This window comes from Heterocephalus glaber, unplaced genomic scaffold (genome assembly GCF_053883595.1).
Source record: "Heterocephalus glaber isolate CG9 unplaced genomic scaffold, H.glaber_assembly_v1.0 deba00001465, whole genome shotgun sequence".
NCBI classification, from domain to species: Eukaryota; Metazoa; Chordata; class Mammalia; order Rodentia; family Bathyergidae; genus Heterocephalus; species Heterocephalus glaber.
This window is the reverse complement of record NW_028258312.1, coordinates 16938078-16955095: the sequence shown is the minus strand read 5'-3', so window position 1 is coordinate 16955095 and position 17018 is coordinate 16938078. Positions and strand designations below refer to the sequence as shown.

The 17018-nt window shown below is 36.3% G+C and overlaps 1 pseudogene; it reads left to right on the top strand.

Moving 5' to 3' along the window:
- The window catches only part of LOC147826591 (E3 ubiquitin-protein ligase makorin-1 pseudogene), a 130071-nt pseudogene that overhangs the window by 95403 nt on the left and 17650 nt on the right, over positions 1 to 17018 (top strand).

Below are 17018 nucleotides of genomic sequence, written 5' to 3'. Positions count from 1 at the left end.
AAAATATTAAGAGCAAAATTTTAGAAATAAACAATTTATAAACTTTAAACTGCACTCTAAGTAGTGTGACGAAATCTGTTGCCATCAGTCTTTGTCACAGTTGATGTGAATTGTCCCTTTGTCCAGTGTATCCACCCCTATTAGTCACTTACTAGCCAATACTGACCTTGGTCACTTATCAGATCATAGTGGTATCTGAGGACTTACATTCAAGAAATTCTGATTTGACTTAATAATGGCCCCAAAGCACAAGAGCAGTGATTTGGGCAATTCAGTATGCCAAAGAGAAGACATAGTGTTGTCTTTAAGTGAAATGGTGAGAGTACAATTGGGTATTTTGAGAGAGAGAGACCACATTCATGGAAGTTTTATTAGCGTATATTGCTATAATTGTTCTTCTTTATTTGTTACTATTTTTAACTTCTTAGTGCACCTAATTTATACATTTAAGTTTATCATAGGTGTATGTGGATAATAGGCAAAGTGGTGCATATATACCTTTTGATATGTTCATGATTTCAGGAATCCATTGGGAATCCTGGAATATAGCCAGTGTGTATAAGAGGAGGATACTGAACTGAAATGCTTCGTGACTTTTGAAGTATTTCTCTCAAAGTCACCTGTGAATGTGAACAGGAGAGAGAATTGATGAAGAGATTTTTTTTTTTAAAAAAGAGGTAGCTGATGCCTTGCTCTGATTCCCCATTCTTGGGGGACAGGAACAGTGTTAAGTTCTTTGCTTCTAAGAAGAGCACTTTTCCTCAGGGCTATCTATTGAGTTTAAAGTACCAGTCTTAGAGCTTGGACTTGAAATGGTGGAGTTTAACTCCCATCTGGAACCCTGGGAAATGAGATTTGGGATGATGAGCTGCTTCAGTAGTTGAGCCTGGAGATGGCTTCTATGTTGAAATCAGCTTTGACTATACGAGTTTGTCCAGCCGTGATATATGACTGCTTCTAGGGCTCTGATGTGGGTCATGGCAAAGAGAGAGCAGGCATGAGCCATCTTGGGTCTTATCTAACAGGATTGTGACGATTAAGCTTAAGTATCAACTTGATTGTCTTGGGAGGTGCCGAAGGGATTAGTAAAGCACATTTCTGGATGTGTCCTCCTGGGTCATAGAAGCATGACCTTTAATTCTCTATCTGCTTCCTGGTCCTGCCTCTGTTGCTGTTTTCCTGATATGCTTCTGGACTCATGAAGCTAATAGGATTCCTTCACCATCCCTTCAGCCATGATGTTTCTGTTTTGGGGTCAGCCCTATCACCAGGGTTATAAGTATCAAGATTTTGGTTGGACTTTGTTTCTTTTTAGAGGCTATAATTCATCACTAGCTGGATAGTTAATTCACAAATATTTATTTCCTGAAAAACCCCTAACAAATTTTGAATGTTATTTGGATTTTGAAAAATAGAATGTGATAAGGAATACACACACACACACACACACACACACACACACACACACACACTGGTTTGGTAATATAGGAGAAGGAAAGACAAATCCAAATTGGGTTATCCTTCTTAGGAAAGATGGGTGTTTGAATTTGACTATGAAAAATCAATAGCTTCTCTAAAGATTTAAATGGGATAAGATGTATGATATTACAGATAAAAATTCAATCAAATTATATGAACAAAGACATTTGCACAACAATTCTATGATAGAAATAGGTAAGGAAAGTAAATCTGAATATAAAATAGTGATTACTAGAGGATGGGAAAGGGAGGGGTTGATAAAAGAAAGATGAGTTTGATAAGTGCATGCTATATGCATATATCGCAGTATCACATTGAACCCATTAATACGTATAATTAATTTAGTGAGAGATTTAGTGAGATTATTGCTAGATATCAAGTGTGTGAGAATTTCCACACTTTGTATGAATTTCAGACTTATATTCTAAAGGTACTAAGGAACAGAGAGGTTGGTTTGAAAATAGCATTGCTATTTTGTGTGTGTGTGTGTGTGCTGGAGATTGAACTCAGGACCTTGAGCTTACGAGGCAGGCGGCGGAACCACTGAGCTAAATCCCTGGCCAACACTGCAAGGCATTCTAGAATTTTAAACCTTAATAGTAAAGTATATTACACAGAAAATAAAGATACTTTTTGAAGGGAGTTGAGGTGTTATTACAAATGTCAGTTGAAAAATGCTGAATGTGGGTACTTTAAGAGTAAATAGAGAAGATACAAGAAACACATGAATCATTCTCCCTGTATCATTTAGCTTCCTTGTCACTGATACACATGACCCAATAGCCACAACTTACAGGAGGAAGGATTCAGTTTAGTTCAATAATTTCAGGAGATTCAGAATGTTGTTGGTTGGCTTCAAAGAAACATCATGACACCAAGATACACCCAGGAGTGTGCTTTACTAATCTGCTAGGTGTTTTGTTAATCCAATGAAGATGACACATCAGGACTAACATTGACTTGTCAACTTCACATCCAAACACACTTAAAACCATATTTAATATTCAAATAAAAACAATAGCAAGTTCATAATTCCACCTGACATAACATAACTTTCCCACCTACAAATGGAAATGCAATAATCTATCCCTCAAGGTCTCAACAGTTCCAGAATTTTTCAAAAGTCCAAATCCAAATCTCTTCTGAGACTCAAGCCAAAGTCTTAGGTGTGAACTGCTGTACAAATAAACAAGCTACATAATCCCAAGGTATAATGGCACAGGGATAGAAAAGAGTTGGAAAAAAGCAGGACCAGAACCCAGCAGGACAAACATTGAGCTCCATTTCAGATAAACATAGCACATGGTGACAAGATGTGAGTTCTGGAGGGCTTGGGCAGCCCCGCCCTTATGGCCTTCCTGATTGCAGCCCATATGGCCTGTCTCTTAGGTGACTCCATTCTCAGCCTGTAGCTTTCCTTACCAGGTGTCCCACATTCCTGGCATCTCCAACTTCCTGGGGTCTCCACTGCACCTTTAGCTTCATTCCAACAGCTCATGCACTACCCTCTCAAGGGCTCCTTTCCAGGGCTCCCAGACCTTTTGAAATCTGTATGAAAGCTTCCACGACATGACAACTCTAGCATTTTGCATACCAGTAAAAGTAGAATCATGTGGATGTTACCAAAGTTAGCTGTAGCTTGAACAGTAGTTTGACCCCCTTGAGCTATGGCTGTAGCAGCTTCTGAGTGCCTGGATGGCTTAGCATTGTGAAATAAATCCCAGGGAACCAATTCCTTAGGAGGCCTTTCTTGAAAAGACATCCCAGAAACTCTCTTCTTAAATGAAAGGGTTTTAATTTTATACCCTTGAGTTTGTGATGAGTGAGGTATTGCTGATTTTTGAAATGTCCTCAAGTTATTTTCCTTCTTTTCTCTGTTCAGAGTTCTTGGTTTCTCTTTAATGTGCTCTCTTTAGCAGCCATAGCTCCTTTAGTCCCAACTTCACACATGCTTCTTTCTGGGCCAAAATTTCAAATTTTTTTCCTCTTCCTTTTGCTTCCAACTCACTTTAAATCTGGCTAAAACCAGCCAGGAGTACCAATTCAACAGCTTGAGTGTGGGCTGCTTTTAAATTTCATTCAATGGATCAATTAGTCCATCACTCTTAATCTTAGTGTCTTATTAATTCTCTGGACATGGACAAAATGAATAAAAATTTCCTGCCAAAGTGTTACACACATAGCCTTTAGTCTAAATGCCAGTGGCATTATTCCTAACTTTAACCTCTTGAACATGACTTTTATTTTCTACATTTATAACAGCATTCTTGTCTTCTGTACTCTGGCCAGAATCACACATCAGGCTCTGCTTATTGCATTCTAAGTCTTCTCTAGCACACATCTCTAAACTTTCCAAACTCCTTCAGCAAACCAGTCCCAAGGGCTTTTAAACCACATGGTCAACTTCAGTTACACCAATAACCCCACTCTCAGTACTAATTTTCTCTATTGTTTAGCTTTCCTGTCACTAACATACAATACCTGACACCCACAACTTAAAAGAGGAAAGGTTTAATTTAGCTCATGGTTTCAGGAGGTTCAGTACATTGTCTGCTGGCTTCAAGGCAGAAATATCATGGGAAAAGGGCATGACAAAACAAAGCTACTTAGCTCACGGTGGCCAGATAACTGAACAAGGGATGAATAAGTACCAGAGAAGAATGGGAAATGACTGTATATATTACTCAAGATGATGTTTCCATGACCCACCTAGACACACCCAGTAGTGTGGTTTTCTAATCTTCTAGGCATTTTTTAATCCATTGAAATTGACATATCAGGATTAATGGTCACACTATCATTGCAGTTTTGGAGTAGAAAGTAATGATCGCCATCAGATGTTATTTAGTTAAGAACAAACTCATTACAAAATGGTGCTTTGCTTTTCATGGGATAAAAAAATTTCTGCTTGATGGTTAAACCATATATAAAACATTCTATATAATAAGGAAATTAATTTTAATATGATTACAAAACTGAAAAAATTTTTACTCTACATGGACTACTTTTTATTTTCTTCAGTAGTTTCTTTGAAATAATTTTGTGCTTTAGAAAGAGGAAAAGATACACATTAAGGTATTTCATTTTATGTAGAAGCATAGATGAGATGACATTTTTGATTTATTCCTCTTTGAGTGAAAATTAATGTTAGATGTAATTACTGGGTGAAGTTTCACTATGCCCTGGCAGACATACATCATAATAAACTTGGAAAATAAATAATTAAATAAGAAATAATAAAAATGAATAGAATTATGTATTTATGCAGTGCCAATTTTATTAAGCTATCTTAATATATTAATAAGAATATAAACTATTTTAAGATAAATGATTTATTTAGAAAACCACATATTAACATAGATTTCAAACAACTCAACCTCATAACAGTTTCCTTTTGTTGGAGGCAAACATGATAAGGATTGATCAGCTCTGGAAATGCTTGCTCTTTTTGCTTTGCTTCTGGGATAACATCATATATTTTGTGAGATATGCATTAAGGCTGACTGCTGGTTTTAAGTAACTCCTTTTGAACTCCCACAAGTTTAAATAGGAGCCCACTATTGTAGGAAGAAATTTAACATGCAGGAATTAAAAAGTACAAAAGTTGAGCTTGGCTGCTTTTTTATTCACTGTACATCAGCTCTGTGTTTAAAATGATATTAGCAGCTAGATCTGTGTAAATCATGGCAGAAAATATTTTTATAGCATGTATGATTTAAATAGCTGCTATTATTTTTCACAAAAGACTCATCTTAATCACATAACAATATTCTGATCTCACATTAAATTTCATTTGTCCAAATTCTATCTCCTCTGTGAGTATTTTCTAGCAGGGTCCCTTCAAACACTTTTCAGTTTCTCTGCCTTCTTTGTTCAGGTGAATTAGGCTTATGTGTGTCTGACAGCTAAATAATATAGTTGCACAGGGAATGTTTTATTATTCTCCTTATGCTTACAGCTTGAAAGTTACTTGCATATGCAAAGATCATGCAGGAAATGGGGGGATTATTTTTCAGGCTGCCTATGTCCTTAGAGCTGTTTCCACTTTTATTTCCCCTTGCCATAGACATTGAGTATAGTATAGGTCAATGAATTAAGTGAACAAGAAAAAATGTAAAACCCTTCTCCCTTTTTCACTCTATGAAAATCTGTGGATACTTAAACAATATACTAAAAATTCAAAATTTTTCTGTCCAAAATATTCCTTATTATGATTTTATAAATACTATTTATGAAAACGGTACTGATCAACTTATTCTGGAATAACTATAAATATTAAAATATCTGAGCAAAAAATGCAATAAGGAACAAAACATATTAATTGGTTTCTTATGCTGTTATTTCTATATTTATAGACTTTTAAAAATAAATGACAAGCTTTTTACAAAGTTGAGATAATTTTATTTTTTAATATCTTCTCTCTGTATGTATTTATTTTTGATGGCCTCTGAGTGCCTCCGAGCAGAGCCCCCCGAGTGCTGAGGAGGTGAGACACTTGGGCTACTGTGCCACCAACCCTGAGTGCTGAGGAGCAGAGGCCCCCCCAGCGCCAAGGAGGTGAGCCATGCGGGTGCCAGCAGCACATCCCCCCACACCACGGCTGTGCTGAGCCATTACCTGGATCCACACCACAGTTTCAAGGGTAATAAAAGACATTGTTCTGAGCTCCAGAAGATAGAGCAGAAGTGAACAACAGAAAGAGGGCCTCTCTCAGGCTCCTTGAAGAAAATTGAAGTCAACTGGAAAAGTAAAGGAAATCTCTGCAATAAAGGCACACCAGACCAGCTTAGTTGGGGGAGCAGTGGTGTGGACAAGAGAGGCTCAGCTGCAAGCAGATCCCAGCCAGGGCTCCACCCTGACCCCAGAGGCTTGGGAACACTGGTCCAAGCCAGGGGCCAGCCTGGAAAAGAGGTGCACAGACACACAAGCAACAGACAGAAGTTTGCCCCATTACCATTGATAAGTGCACGAGACCCTAGCCAGAAGCTTGGTCACACAACAGGAACTGGGTTGCACAGCCCCCAGCCAAAGGCCCTCCCAGACAACAGGTACATAGGGGCCCTAGCCAGAGGCACATATAGGTACCATTCTAAGTGTGCAGAGATCCCAGCCAGAAGCCCACCCAGACAACAGGTCAGCTCAGGGATCCAGAAGGTCACCGTTCTGAACCCAGGAATTAGTGCACTGGTGAGCAGCAAAGGCTGGTTGGTGGCTTGCTGGGAATTGAAGACCACTGGGTGAGCAAAATTTGTCTCAACAAAGGCACAGCAGGCTGCATCTGTTGAAATGAGAAGATGCATAAACAAGTCTTAAAACCAGACTTTCAGATCACCTAAGGCAACCCAAAAGGGAAATGAGATGGAACAATCTGATACTCAACCACCTGGACTCCCTGAACTGGCAACAAAAGAGGATCTGGAAAAAATGAAATCAGAAATAATTTCTTAGATAACAACACATATTGTGCCCATAGTGCAAGACAAGATTAATAAATCTAGAGTGGACACAGATAAAAAATAGAGGCACTGAGGAGCATGATGGAATCCTAACATAAGAAACAAATGGAATCCATAAAACAGATGCAAACAGATTTCCAGGAGATTAAAAATTCCATTGAAAGTTTGTGCAGCAAAATGATCCAATGTGAGGACAGAATTTCACATATAGAAGATAAGATTGCAATTAGTGACCAGGAAAAGAAAATTTTCTTCAAAATTGTAAGGGACCGTGAGAAATCAATCCAGCAGCTGCTAGACGATGCAAAGAAGAATAACATCAGAATGATTGGAGTCAATGAAGAAACAGGAGAGAGTGCAGATGAAATAAAAACTGTTCACAGAAGTGATGGCAGAAAACTTCACAAGCCCGGGAAAAGAACTTGACATACAGATAAGTGAGGCATATAGGACTCCAACTAGCTGTGATAAAAAAGTCTGCACATAGGCATATAATAGTTAAGATTCCAGAAACCCAACAGTAGAACAAAATTCTACAAGCAGTTAGAGAAAAGAAACAAATCACACGCAAAGGAAAGCCCATCAGAATCACAGCAGACTTGTCAACACAAACACTCAAGGCAAGAAGAGCTTGGAATGACATATTCCAAGCCCTAAAAGAAAACAGCCTCCAACCCAGATTGATGTACCCTGCAAAACTATCTTTCAAAATTGATGGGGAAATAAGATACTTTCATTACAAAGAGCATCTTAGGAACTTCACGAATACAAAACCAGCACTCCAATAAATTTTAGACAATATCCTAGGAAAAGACAACAAGGAACACAACCCTAGGAAGCCCAGCAGAATGAATCCTCCAGGCATGACAAGAAATTAAAGCAAAGGGGGAGAGTCCAACAAAATGAAAAAGTCATGACAATAAGTCAATATGTATCAGTTATAACCATCAATGTTAATGGTCTCAATTCACCAATCAAAAGAAATAGACTGGCAGAATGGGTCAAGAAACAAGATCCAACAATGTGCTGCATACAAGAAACACACTTAATTCAAAAATAAACTCATAGATTGAAAGTTAAAGGGTGGAAAACAATACTCTATGTGACAGGAACCCCCCAAAAAGCAGGATTAGCTATCCTCTTTGTAGATCAAGTGGATTTCAAACCAACACTGATTAAGAGAGACAAGGACACTATATCCCTGTAAAGGGAACAATCCAAGAGAAAGAGATGACAATCATATATATGCCCCAAACACTAGTGCACCCAACTATATAAAACAAATACTAACGGACATTAAAAATCAAGTAAGAACTAATACAATATTAGTGAGGAACCTCAATAGCCACTGTCACAAATAGATAGATCACCTAGACAAAAAATAAACCATGAAACACTAGAATTCAATCAAACTCTTGAACAAATTAACTTAACAGATGTTTACAGAGTCTTCCACCCCACAAAATCAGAATACACATTCTTTTCAGGTGCACATGGGTTGTTCTCCAAAATAAACCACATACTCACTCACAGAACATAATTAAGTAAGTGCAAAGGAATTGAAGTTATCCCCTGTATATTATCAGAACATAGTGCAAGGAAGTTGGAGATCGATAGCAAAAGAAACCACAAGAATTTCATAAACACATGGAAATTGAACAACACACTTCTGAATAACCAATGGGTCACAGAGGAAATTAAAGAAGAAATCAGACAGTTCCTTCAACTAAATAACAATGACAATACAACATATCGGAATCTATGGGACACAGTGAAAGCAGTTTTACAAGGGAAATTCATAGCAGTGAATACTCATATTAGGAAAACAGAGCAAGCTCAATTAAACAGCCTGATGCTAAACCTCAAGCTTCTAGAAAAAGAAGAGCAGGACAAATCCAAAGCTCATACAAGGGAGGAAATTATAAAGATCAGAGCAGAAATCAATGCAATGGAGACTAAGAGCACGATACAAAAAAATCAATGAAGCCAAGAGTCGGTTCTTCGAAAGATTAAACAAAATTGACAAACCCTTAGCCAAGCTTATCAAAAAAAGGAAAGAAAAGGCCCAAATCCATGCAATTAGGAATGGAAAGGATGAAATTACAATGGACCCCTCAGAAATCCAGAGGATCATCAATACCTACTTCGAGAACCTATATGCCAATAAGATGGACAACACAGAAGAAATGGACAGATTCCTAGATATATATGAATTACCAAAGTTGAATGAAGAAGACCTAAAAATTCTAAATAACCCAATATCAATCAATGGAATTGAAAATGTAATTAAAAACTTATGAGCAAAGAAAAGCATGGGCCCTGATGGTGTCACTGCAGAAATCTACAAGACATTTAGAGAGGAACTACTGCACTACTGTTTAAACTCTTCAATGAAATTGAAAGGGAATCAATACTCCTGAATTCATTCCTGGAAGCAAGTATCACCTTGATCCCCAAAGCAGAGAAAGACCCAAACAAAAAATAGAACTATAGGCAAATCTCACTAATGAACAGAGATGCAAAAATCCTTAATAAGATACTGGCAAAGATCATCAAGAAGGTCATACACCCTGACCAAGTGGGATTCATCCCAGGGATGCAGGGATGGTTCAACATATGCAAATCAATCAATGTAATACAGTATAGCAATAGAGCCAAGGACAAAAACCATATGATCATTTCAGTAGATGCAGAAAAAGCATTTGACAAAATCCAACATGCATTTATGATAAAAACCCTACAAAAAATTGGAATAGACAGTCTCTACCTCAATGTGATAAAAGCCATCTATGAAAAACCAACACCCAATATCATGCTAAATGGTCAGTAACTGAAATCCTTCGCACTAAAATCTGGAACAAGACAAGGATGTCCACTATCATCACTCCTGTTCAATCTACTTTTGGAAACATTAGCCATGGCAATTAGACAAGAGAAAGAAATAAAAGGAATAAAGATAGGAAATGAAGAAGTCAAATTGTCATTATTTGCAGATGACATGATACTGTATATAGAAGAGCCCAAGAACTTCACCAAAAATCTTCTAGACTTAATAACCAAATTCAGTAAAGTAGCTGGATACAAGGTCAACATGCAAAAATCAATAGCTTTCCTGTACAGGAACAACAGACTCACTGAGAGACAATTAGGGCAAACAATTCCTTTCATAATAGCATCCAAAAAAACTGAAATACCTAGGAATCAACCTAACAAAAGAAATCAAAGACCTCTTCTCTGAAAACTATACCTCTTTGAAAAGGGAAATTGAAGATGATATCAGAAAATGGAAAGACATCCCTTGCTCCTGGGTAGGAAGGATCAACATAGTGAAAATGGCCATAGTTCCAAAATTGCTATATAGATTCAATGCAATCCCAGTTGAAATTCCAGCAGCATACTTCATGGACCTTGGGAAAAAAATCCAAAAAATTCATTTGGAACAAGAGACCAAGAATAGCAAAAGCAAGTCTAGCCAACAGAGACATAGCAGGCGGTATCATAATCCCCAACTTGAAACTATACTACAAAGCTACTGTGATCAAAACAGCATAGTACTGGCAAAGAAACAGACCGGAGGACCAGTGGTTCCACTGATTAGAAGATACAGAAACAACTCCAGACACACTCAGCCATCTCATCTTCGACAAAGAACCCAAACACCCTCACTGGAGGAAAGATAGCCTCTTTAATAAATGGTGCTGGAAAAATTGGGTTTCAACTTGCCAAAGATTAAAGCTAGAACTATATCTCTCACCATGCACTAAACTAAAATCAAAGTGGATTAAAGATCTAAACATTAAAACAGAAACACTTAATCAGCTGGAAGAGAGATTAGGTAGAACTCTTGAAAACATTGGTGTAGGAAAAGATTTTATGAACAAAACCTCAGTTGCCTGTGAACTAGCACAAACAACAAATGTGATCTCTTCTCATTAAAAAGCTTCTGGGGCCAGCAATTTAGCTCAGTGGTTTCGCCACCTGCTGCACAAGCGCAAGGACCCAAGTTCGATCCCTGGTACCAAAAAAAAAAAAAAAAGCTTCTGTAACAGCAAGAGAAACCACCAACAGTGTGAAGAGACAACCCACAACGTGGGAAAAAATTTTCACCCTGCTGTTCCTCAGACAAAAGTCCACTATCTCGATTCTATAAAGAACTTAAAAAAAAAATCAGACCTCCCAAATTTAAATACTCAATCCAAAAACGGGCATCTGAGATGAACAGACACTTCTCACACAAAGGAGTAGAAATACCAAATAAACATAATGAAAAAATGTTCAACATCACTGGTCATTTGAGAGGTGCAAATGAAACGAATGCTGAGATTCCACTTCACCCCAGGAAGAATGGCTGCTATCATGAAATCAACCAATAACAAATGCTGGCAGGCTGTGGGGAAAGAGGATCCTGCTCCACTGCTGGTGGGAGTGTAGACTGGTGCAACCACTGTGGAAATCAGTATGGAGATACCTCAAAGAACTAGGACTGGAAGTCCCATTTGACCCAGCTACCCCCCTACTGCTTATATTCCCCAAAGAATTAAAAGAATCGTTATATATATATATATATATATATATATATATATATATATATATATTGCTGCTATGAACATGAGTATATATATACCCACGTTCATAGCAGCACAATTTATAATAGCTAAAGTTTGGAAGTAGCCCAATTGCCCATTAACTAGAGACTGGATAAACAAAATGTGGGTTTTTTTTCTAATAAAATGGAGCATTACGCAGCCATAGAAAAAGAGAAATTAGAGACAGTTATAACTAAATAGATGCACATTGAGGCAATACTCTTAAATAAAATAAATAGGACACACATGTGTAAATACTGAATAGTTTCTCTAGTGTGAGAAAATGAAAGTGTAAATAAGGACTAAAAGGTATAATAGATAATGTGAAATATGAAGAAAAGGGGCAAAGGGGAAGGGGAAGTGGGAGGGATTGGGGAAAGGAAAGAAGGGAATGGAATTAATATGAGAAAATGAAAAAATGAAAACAAAGTTTTTATAAATAGGGAGGGATGGAGGGGTTGAAAGGAGGGCAGGTGAATGGGGAAAAATAAGAACCAAGAGAGATTACGTAAAGGTGCAAATTTTCTATGATGAATATTGTATATTGTATACCTAAAAATGTACCAATATTATTAATTTAAAAAAGAATTTATGAGCTGGGGATTTAGCTCAGTTGTTCCACCACCTGCCTTGCAAGCCAAGGCCCCGAGTTCGATTCCTGGTACCAAAAAAAAAAAAGAATTTATTTTTCAGGTTTAATATTGGTTTCTAAAATAGCCCCAAGGTAATTGTGTAGTGATTCGTTCTTGTTATTAATTATTATTTATGAAATAAAATGTGATAAACCCTGTCCTTTACAATTTTTTCAGCATTTTAGATGCTGGAAATTTTTCCTGTTATTTTTCTGCTTAAATGGAGAGTAAAATTTCTGTATGGAATATGAGAAAACCATTTGCCATCAGTAACTATGAAAGTAAAATGTACCCCATTTAGGTGCACCTATGTGGAACTCATTTTGGGTTTTATTTTTGTCTTCTATTCCAGCCTCCTTACAATCTGTTTTCCATAAAGAACTGAGAGGACTCTATTTAAAACTTAGATCAAATCATACCACCCTTTATGAACTTACTTAAATAATTTCTCATCATTGATGAGAAATGATGATTGATGAAAATTCAATGATCTATTTTGTAGTTGCTTATTTATATATTTCTTGCTTCACACTCCCACAGAAGTGAGAAAAACATTCCTGGTCTTTCCAGAATATTTTTTGGCAAAAGAGTAGTTTTTCAATAAATATTTATTAAATAAATGAGAGGTAAATAAATGAGAATGTTATGCACCTATGAAAAGAGTTTCAATGTTTTTCAGACAGAATTGAAAGCAAAGGCATAGGATATCCATTTGAGATTCATATCAAGAAGCACATTCCTCCTTTATTAATTTCAGAATGACTGCATTGGAATTGTGACCTCGCCTTGGCATTTGACCTATTCTCCCCTTGCAGATTACATAGGTTAACTTTTTTCCTTATAGTTATGCTAAAAGTAAGAATAAAACCCTAAACTGTTGCTCGCCTTAACAAGCTGAAACACATATACACTTTTCAGACTGCCCTATAGTACAGTCTAGCTATAACTCAGTGAAGTGTCCTACCCAGTTGTTCTTCTGTCTTGCAGGATATCATGGTGGATCAGGTATTTGATGAAATAAAGGAAAATCAGAGACTAGTTACTAGTTTGTGAGGTCACATACAAACTTGGAGTTTTTTTTTTTAATATGGAATTTTTGAACTGATGATTCTAACCAGTTTCTCAATGAGAGAAGTTTTAATAGTTCACACAGAACTGAAAGACTCAAAAAGACCCTTACAAGTGTTACCAAGAGAGTTATAAGAGGTAAAGCATGTTGAAGTCTCAACTAAACTTCAGGAGACAATTAATGCCTGGATTTAACTTTACCATCACATCTCTTGTCAGTGTTATAAATGGAGTTGGGAAAGAATTGACATTAGATTATACATCCCTTAGTTCTTTATCTTCTTTTTTTTTTTTTTTTGGTACTGGCAATCGAACTCGGGACCTTGTGCTTGCAACAAGGCAGGCACCAGAACCACTGAGCTAAATCCCCAGCCCAGTTCTTTATCTTCTGATAGACTCATTTCCTCATAAGTTCTTTCAAGTTTTACACCAGTTTTCCTGTTTAAAAAAATTTTTTTTTATTCATTGGAATGATATACCCATATTCAGGTTCTATGGGGCTATGATTATATCAAGGCAAATATTCTTTTTCCTTCTTTGGTTTGATTTTATAACTCCTGGTTTTAAAATTGCATTTTACTAGGGTTAAAAACAATATTTTCAATAATTGCATGGTTGTCAAAAGATTGGAGAGATCTAACCAATGAAAAAAATTATCACTTTTTTAATTAGGAAAGAAATGGGTGATATGTAAACTATTCAAATAATACTCCAGGTATGCGAACTTGAAAATTTTTCAACCACTGTTAACAGCTTGGTTTCTTTGTAAATTTTATTTGCCCATAAATGTATATATGTATATACTTTTAAAATATAAATGCAATATTAGTATATATGTAATTTGCTGTTTAATTTTTTCACTTACTAAAAGTTGAAAACACTATTCTGTGTCTGTATATTTGGATTGGGTATATTTCATAGCTCTCAAATATCACATCATACAGGTAATTATTTACTCTCTCATTTTTTGGCATTTAAATTGTGATTTAAAAAATTACAAATAGGGCCAGGGTTTTAGCTCAGTGGTGCTACTGCCTGCCTTGCAAGCACAAGGTCCCAAATTTGATCCCTGGTACAAAAAAAGTTACAAATAATATTTTAGGCAACATTATATTGACATATTGCAAAGATGTACAAATATATTTGAACAATGAGTTCCCAAGTTAAATTATTTGACGTGTCGGTAGAGGGATATAAAATAAAGAAAGTGAGATCTACATTGGAATGCACTGTAAAAATAAATTTCATGAAAGAATTGGAATTGTACCCTTGACTATCTTTCCCCTGTCATTTGTTATTTTTTTTAAATTCTTTGATTTGTTATCTTTTATGGCAAATGTTAGACTCATTTATTTGCAGAACTCTGCTTTCCTAGTTATATCTGGTTTTAAATATGTTAATATTCTTTTTCTTTAGGACAAATAAGTGTTTCCATTGACCCATTGGGTTGTAAATTATGAGTCACACAATTATTGGTCTTGAACATATCTCTGGCATCATCTCCCTGTGTACTGTTGGGTTCCTTCCATGTGTCTGGCGAATGGAAGGTGATCACTAAATATCTGTCATTTAATTGAAAGATAAAGCAAAGTTTTGAAAATTTCCATATGTTATACCTAAATATTTTGTTTGCAATGAAACAGGATTCTAGATGCCTAGGTTTTTCCTAAGAAGGCCTAGAAAGCAAATTTAAGGCTTATAAAAAATTAATAAATACATAAGAATTTACTCAACAGTAGCACTATGCCTTTTATATACATTATTGCTTATTGGTACTTTCTCTTTACCTGGTTTGCTTGTAGCTTGAGCTTCCCAACCAGCTAGGATTCACACTGAAGCTGGCAGTCCCTCTGTATCTTCTGGTCATCTGCTCTATGAGCTTCTTATCTTGCCTATGAGAGCAACACTTGTTGGGTTATGAATGGACAGACCAGCTAGGGGTTGTGGACTTTGATTGTTATGATGATTCTCTTTCTTACATTACTGTCTAATGCTTATGGCTGTGGTTATCTCAGCCATGACATTAAGGCAGAACTCCTTTTCACATCAAGTATTGCCAACGCCTGTGTCCAAAATAGACAAATGAAAGCACTGTTTCTGCACCATCACTTTTCTTCATAATGAGGATAAAAACAAAACACAACAAAAAATGAACAACTCCCTTGTCTTTCAGAATCATGCAGAAGGTACTAACCCCTTGTGTTTGTTTTCCTTTTACTTATTCTCCTCCAGGCACTCATATTTGTGTTAAAATAATTTTCAACTTTTTAAACTTAGTCTAGTCTGTCAGTCATGCTTGTTGTTATAGCAATAAATTTAAAATTTTTACAGCATTACAGCACTTAAAAAAAAAAAGCAAATGTAGGCTATTTGTTGCTTCAGATCTCTAATCAGCTATGGAGCAATCATGTCTGGAGGCTGTGATAGCAACTTGTTTCCAAATACCTATAATCATTTCCATATAATTTTAACCATTTCATGCAATTTTGGAATTAGAATGTTCAAATGGAAATAAGATAATTTCTCCCACCCTCTATATCACTGAACAATACAAAGTATTCTAGTTATTTAGGGCTATAAAATTTTTACAGTCCTAAATTTTCAGTTGTTTGTTCCTTGATAGTTATTAACAGAGAAAATGCAAAATATGTTGATGTACAGACATGAAATAATGTAATAATCAAGTATAAAATCATACCAACTTTTAAAATAATTTGTTTCTTTGCTCTGATAAACCAGAAGTTAATGTTACCCTTCAAACTAGTTGTGTCTCCTAAAATCTGTCTAAAACCTTAGACAAACCTGGAGTGTCTTCACAAGTTGTGTATTTATAGGCTTTAGGGTCTCAGGGAATCATACAAACTACTTTTGGAAATAATGTAGTGAGCAAAAAAATTCTAATAATTTTGGCATTAGGTTTCTAACAGATTTTAGTTTATAGAGTAGAATGACAGATATGATTAAACAATTCTGAGCTATTTCAGACTCACGACAAGTATAGATAGTTTCAGATCCAGTTTTCATGTTCTTAAACATCTTACAATTAATGGAGAAAATATGAAGCCATTTGACCTTCCTTCTCTAAAATTTGGGACAGCCATCCTTTAACCAACATTTCTTGAATGTCTACGATGTCTTAAACACTATTCTAGAGGTTTGGGATTCATTATTGAGTGAAATAGACAAGATGCCACCTTCATAAAATGTGATCTTGCTTTTATTTACATAAAATGAGTAAATTATATAGCGTGTTAGAAAGTGATAATAATTATAGAAAGAAAGGGAAAGAAGAACTTTCTGTATAAAGAGAGTAGGAATGCTCAGTTAGGGGAAGGGGTAATGGATTAAAGGGTCATTTCCTTTCGAGAATGCGATCAGGACAAGGCTTGTTAAGTGGATGACATTTGAGCCAGGACATGAAGGAATTGAAAGAGGTAGCATGCAGATATCAAGGTAGAGCATTCTCTCCACTTGTACAACTAATGAAGACTGTGAAGTGGGAATTTTTCTGTCATATTCGAGATATAACAAAGAGACTAATGAAGGCTGGAGTAGAGAGATTGAGAGGCACATTTTCTAAAATTATGTTCAGAGGAGAAAAGATGTTCTTATCAATAGGCCACTGTCAGGACTTTGGCCTTTACTGTGAAGTAAATGGGGTGTTATTGCAGGATTTTGAGCAAGGGAGTGACATGAACATGTTTCTGGGCCTGCTGATCTAATATTATACAGTAGTAGGGAGGAATGGCAGCAGTTAAGAGCCTATCAGGCCCGGGAAACAGCTGTTGGTGGCTTGG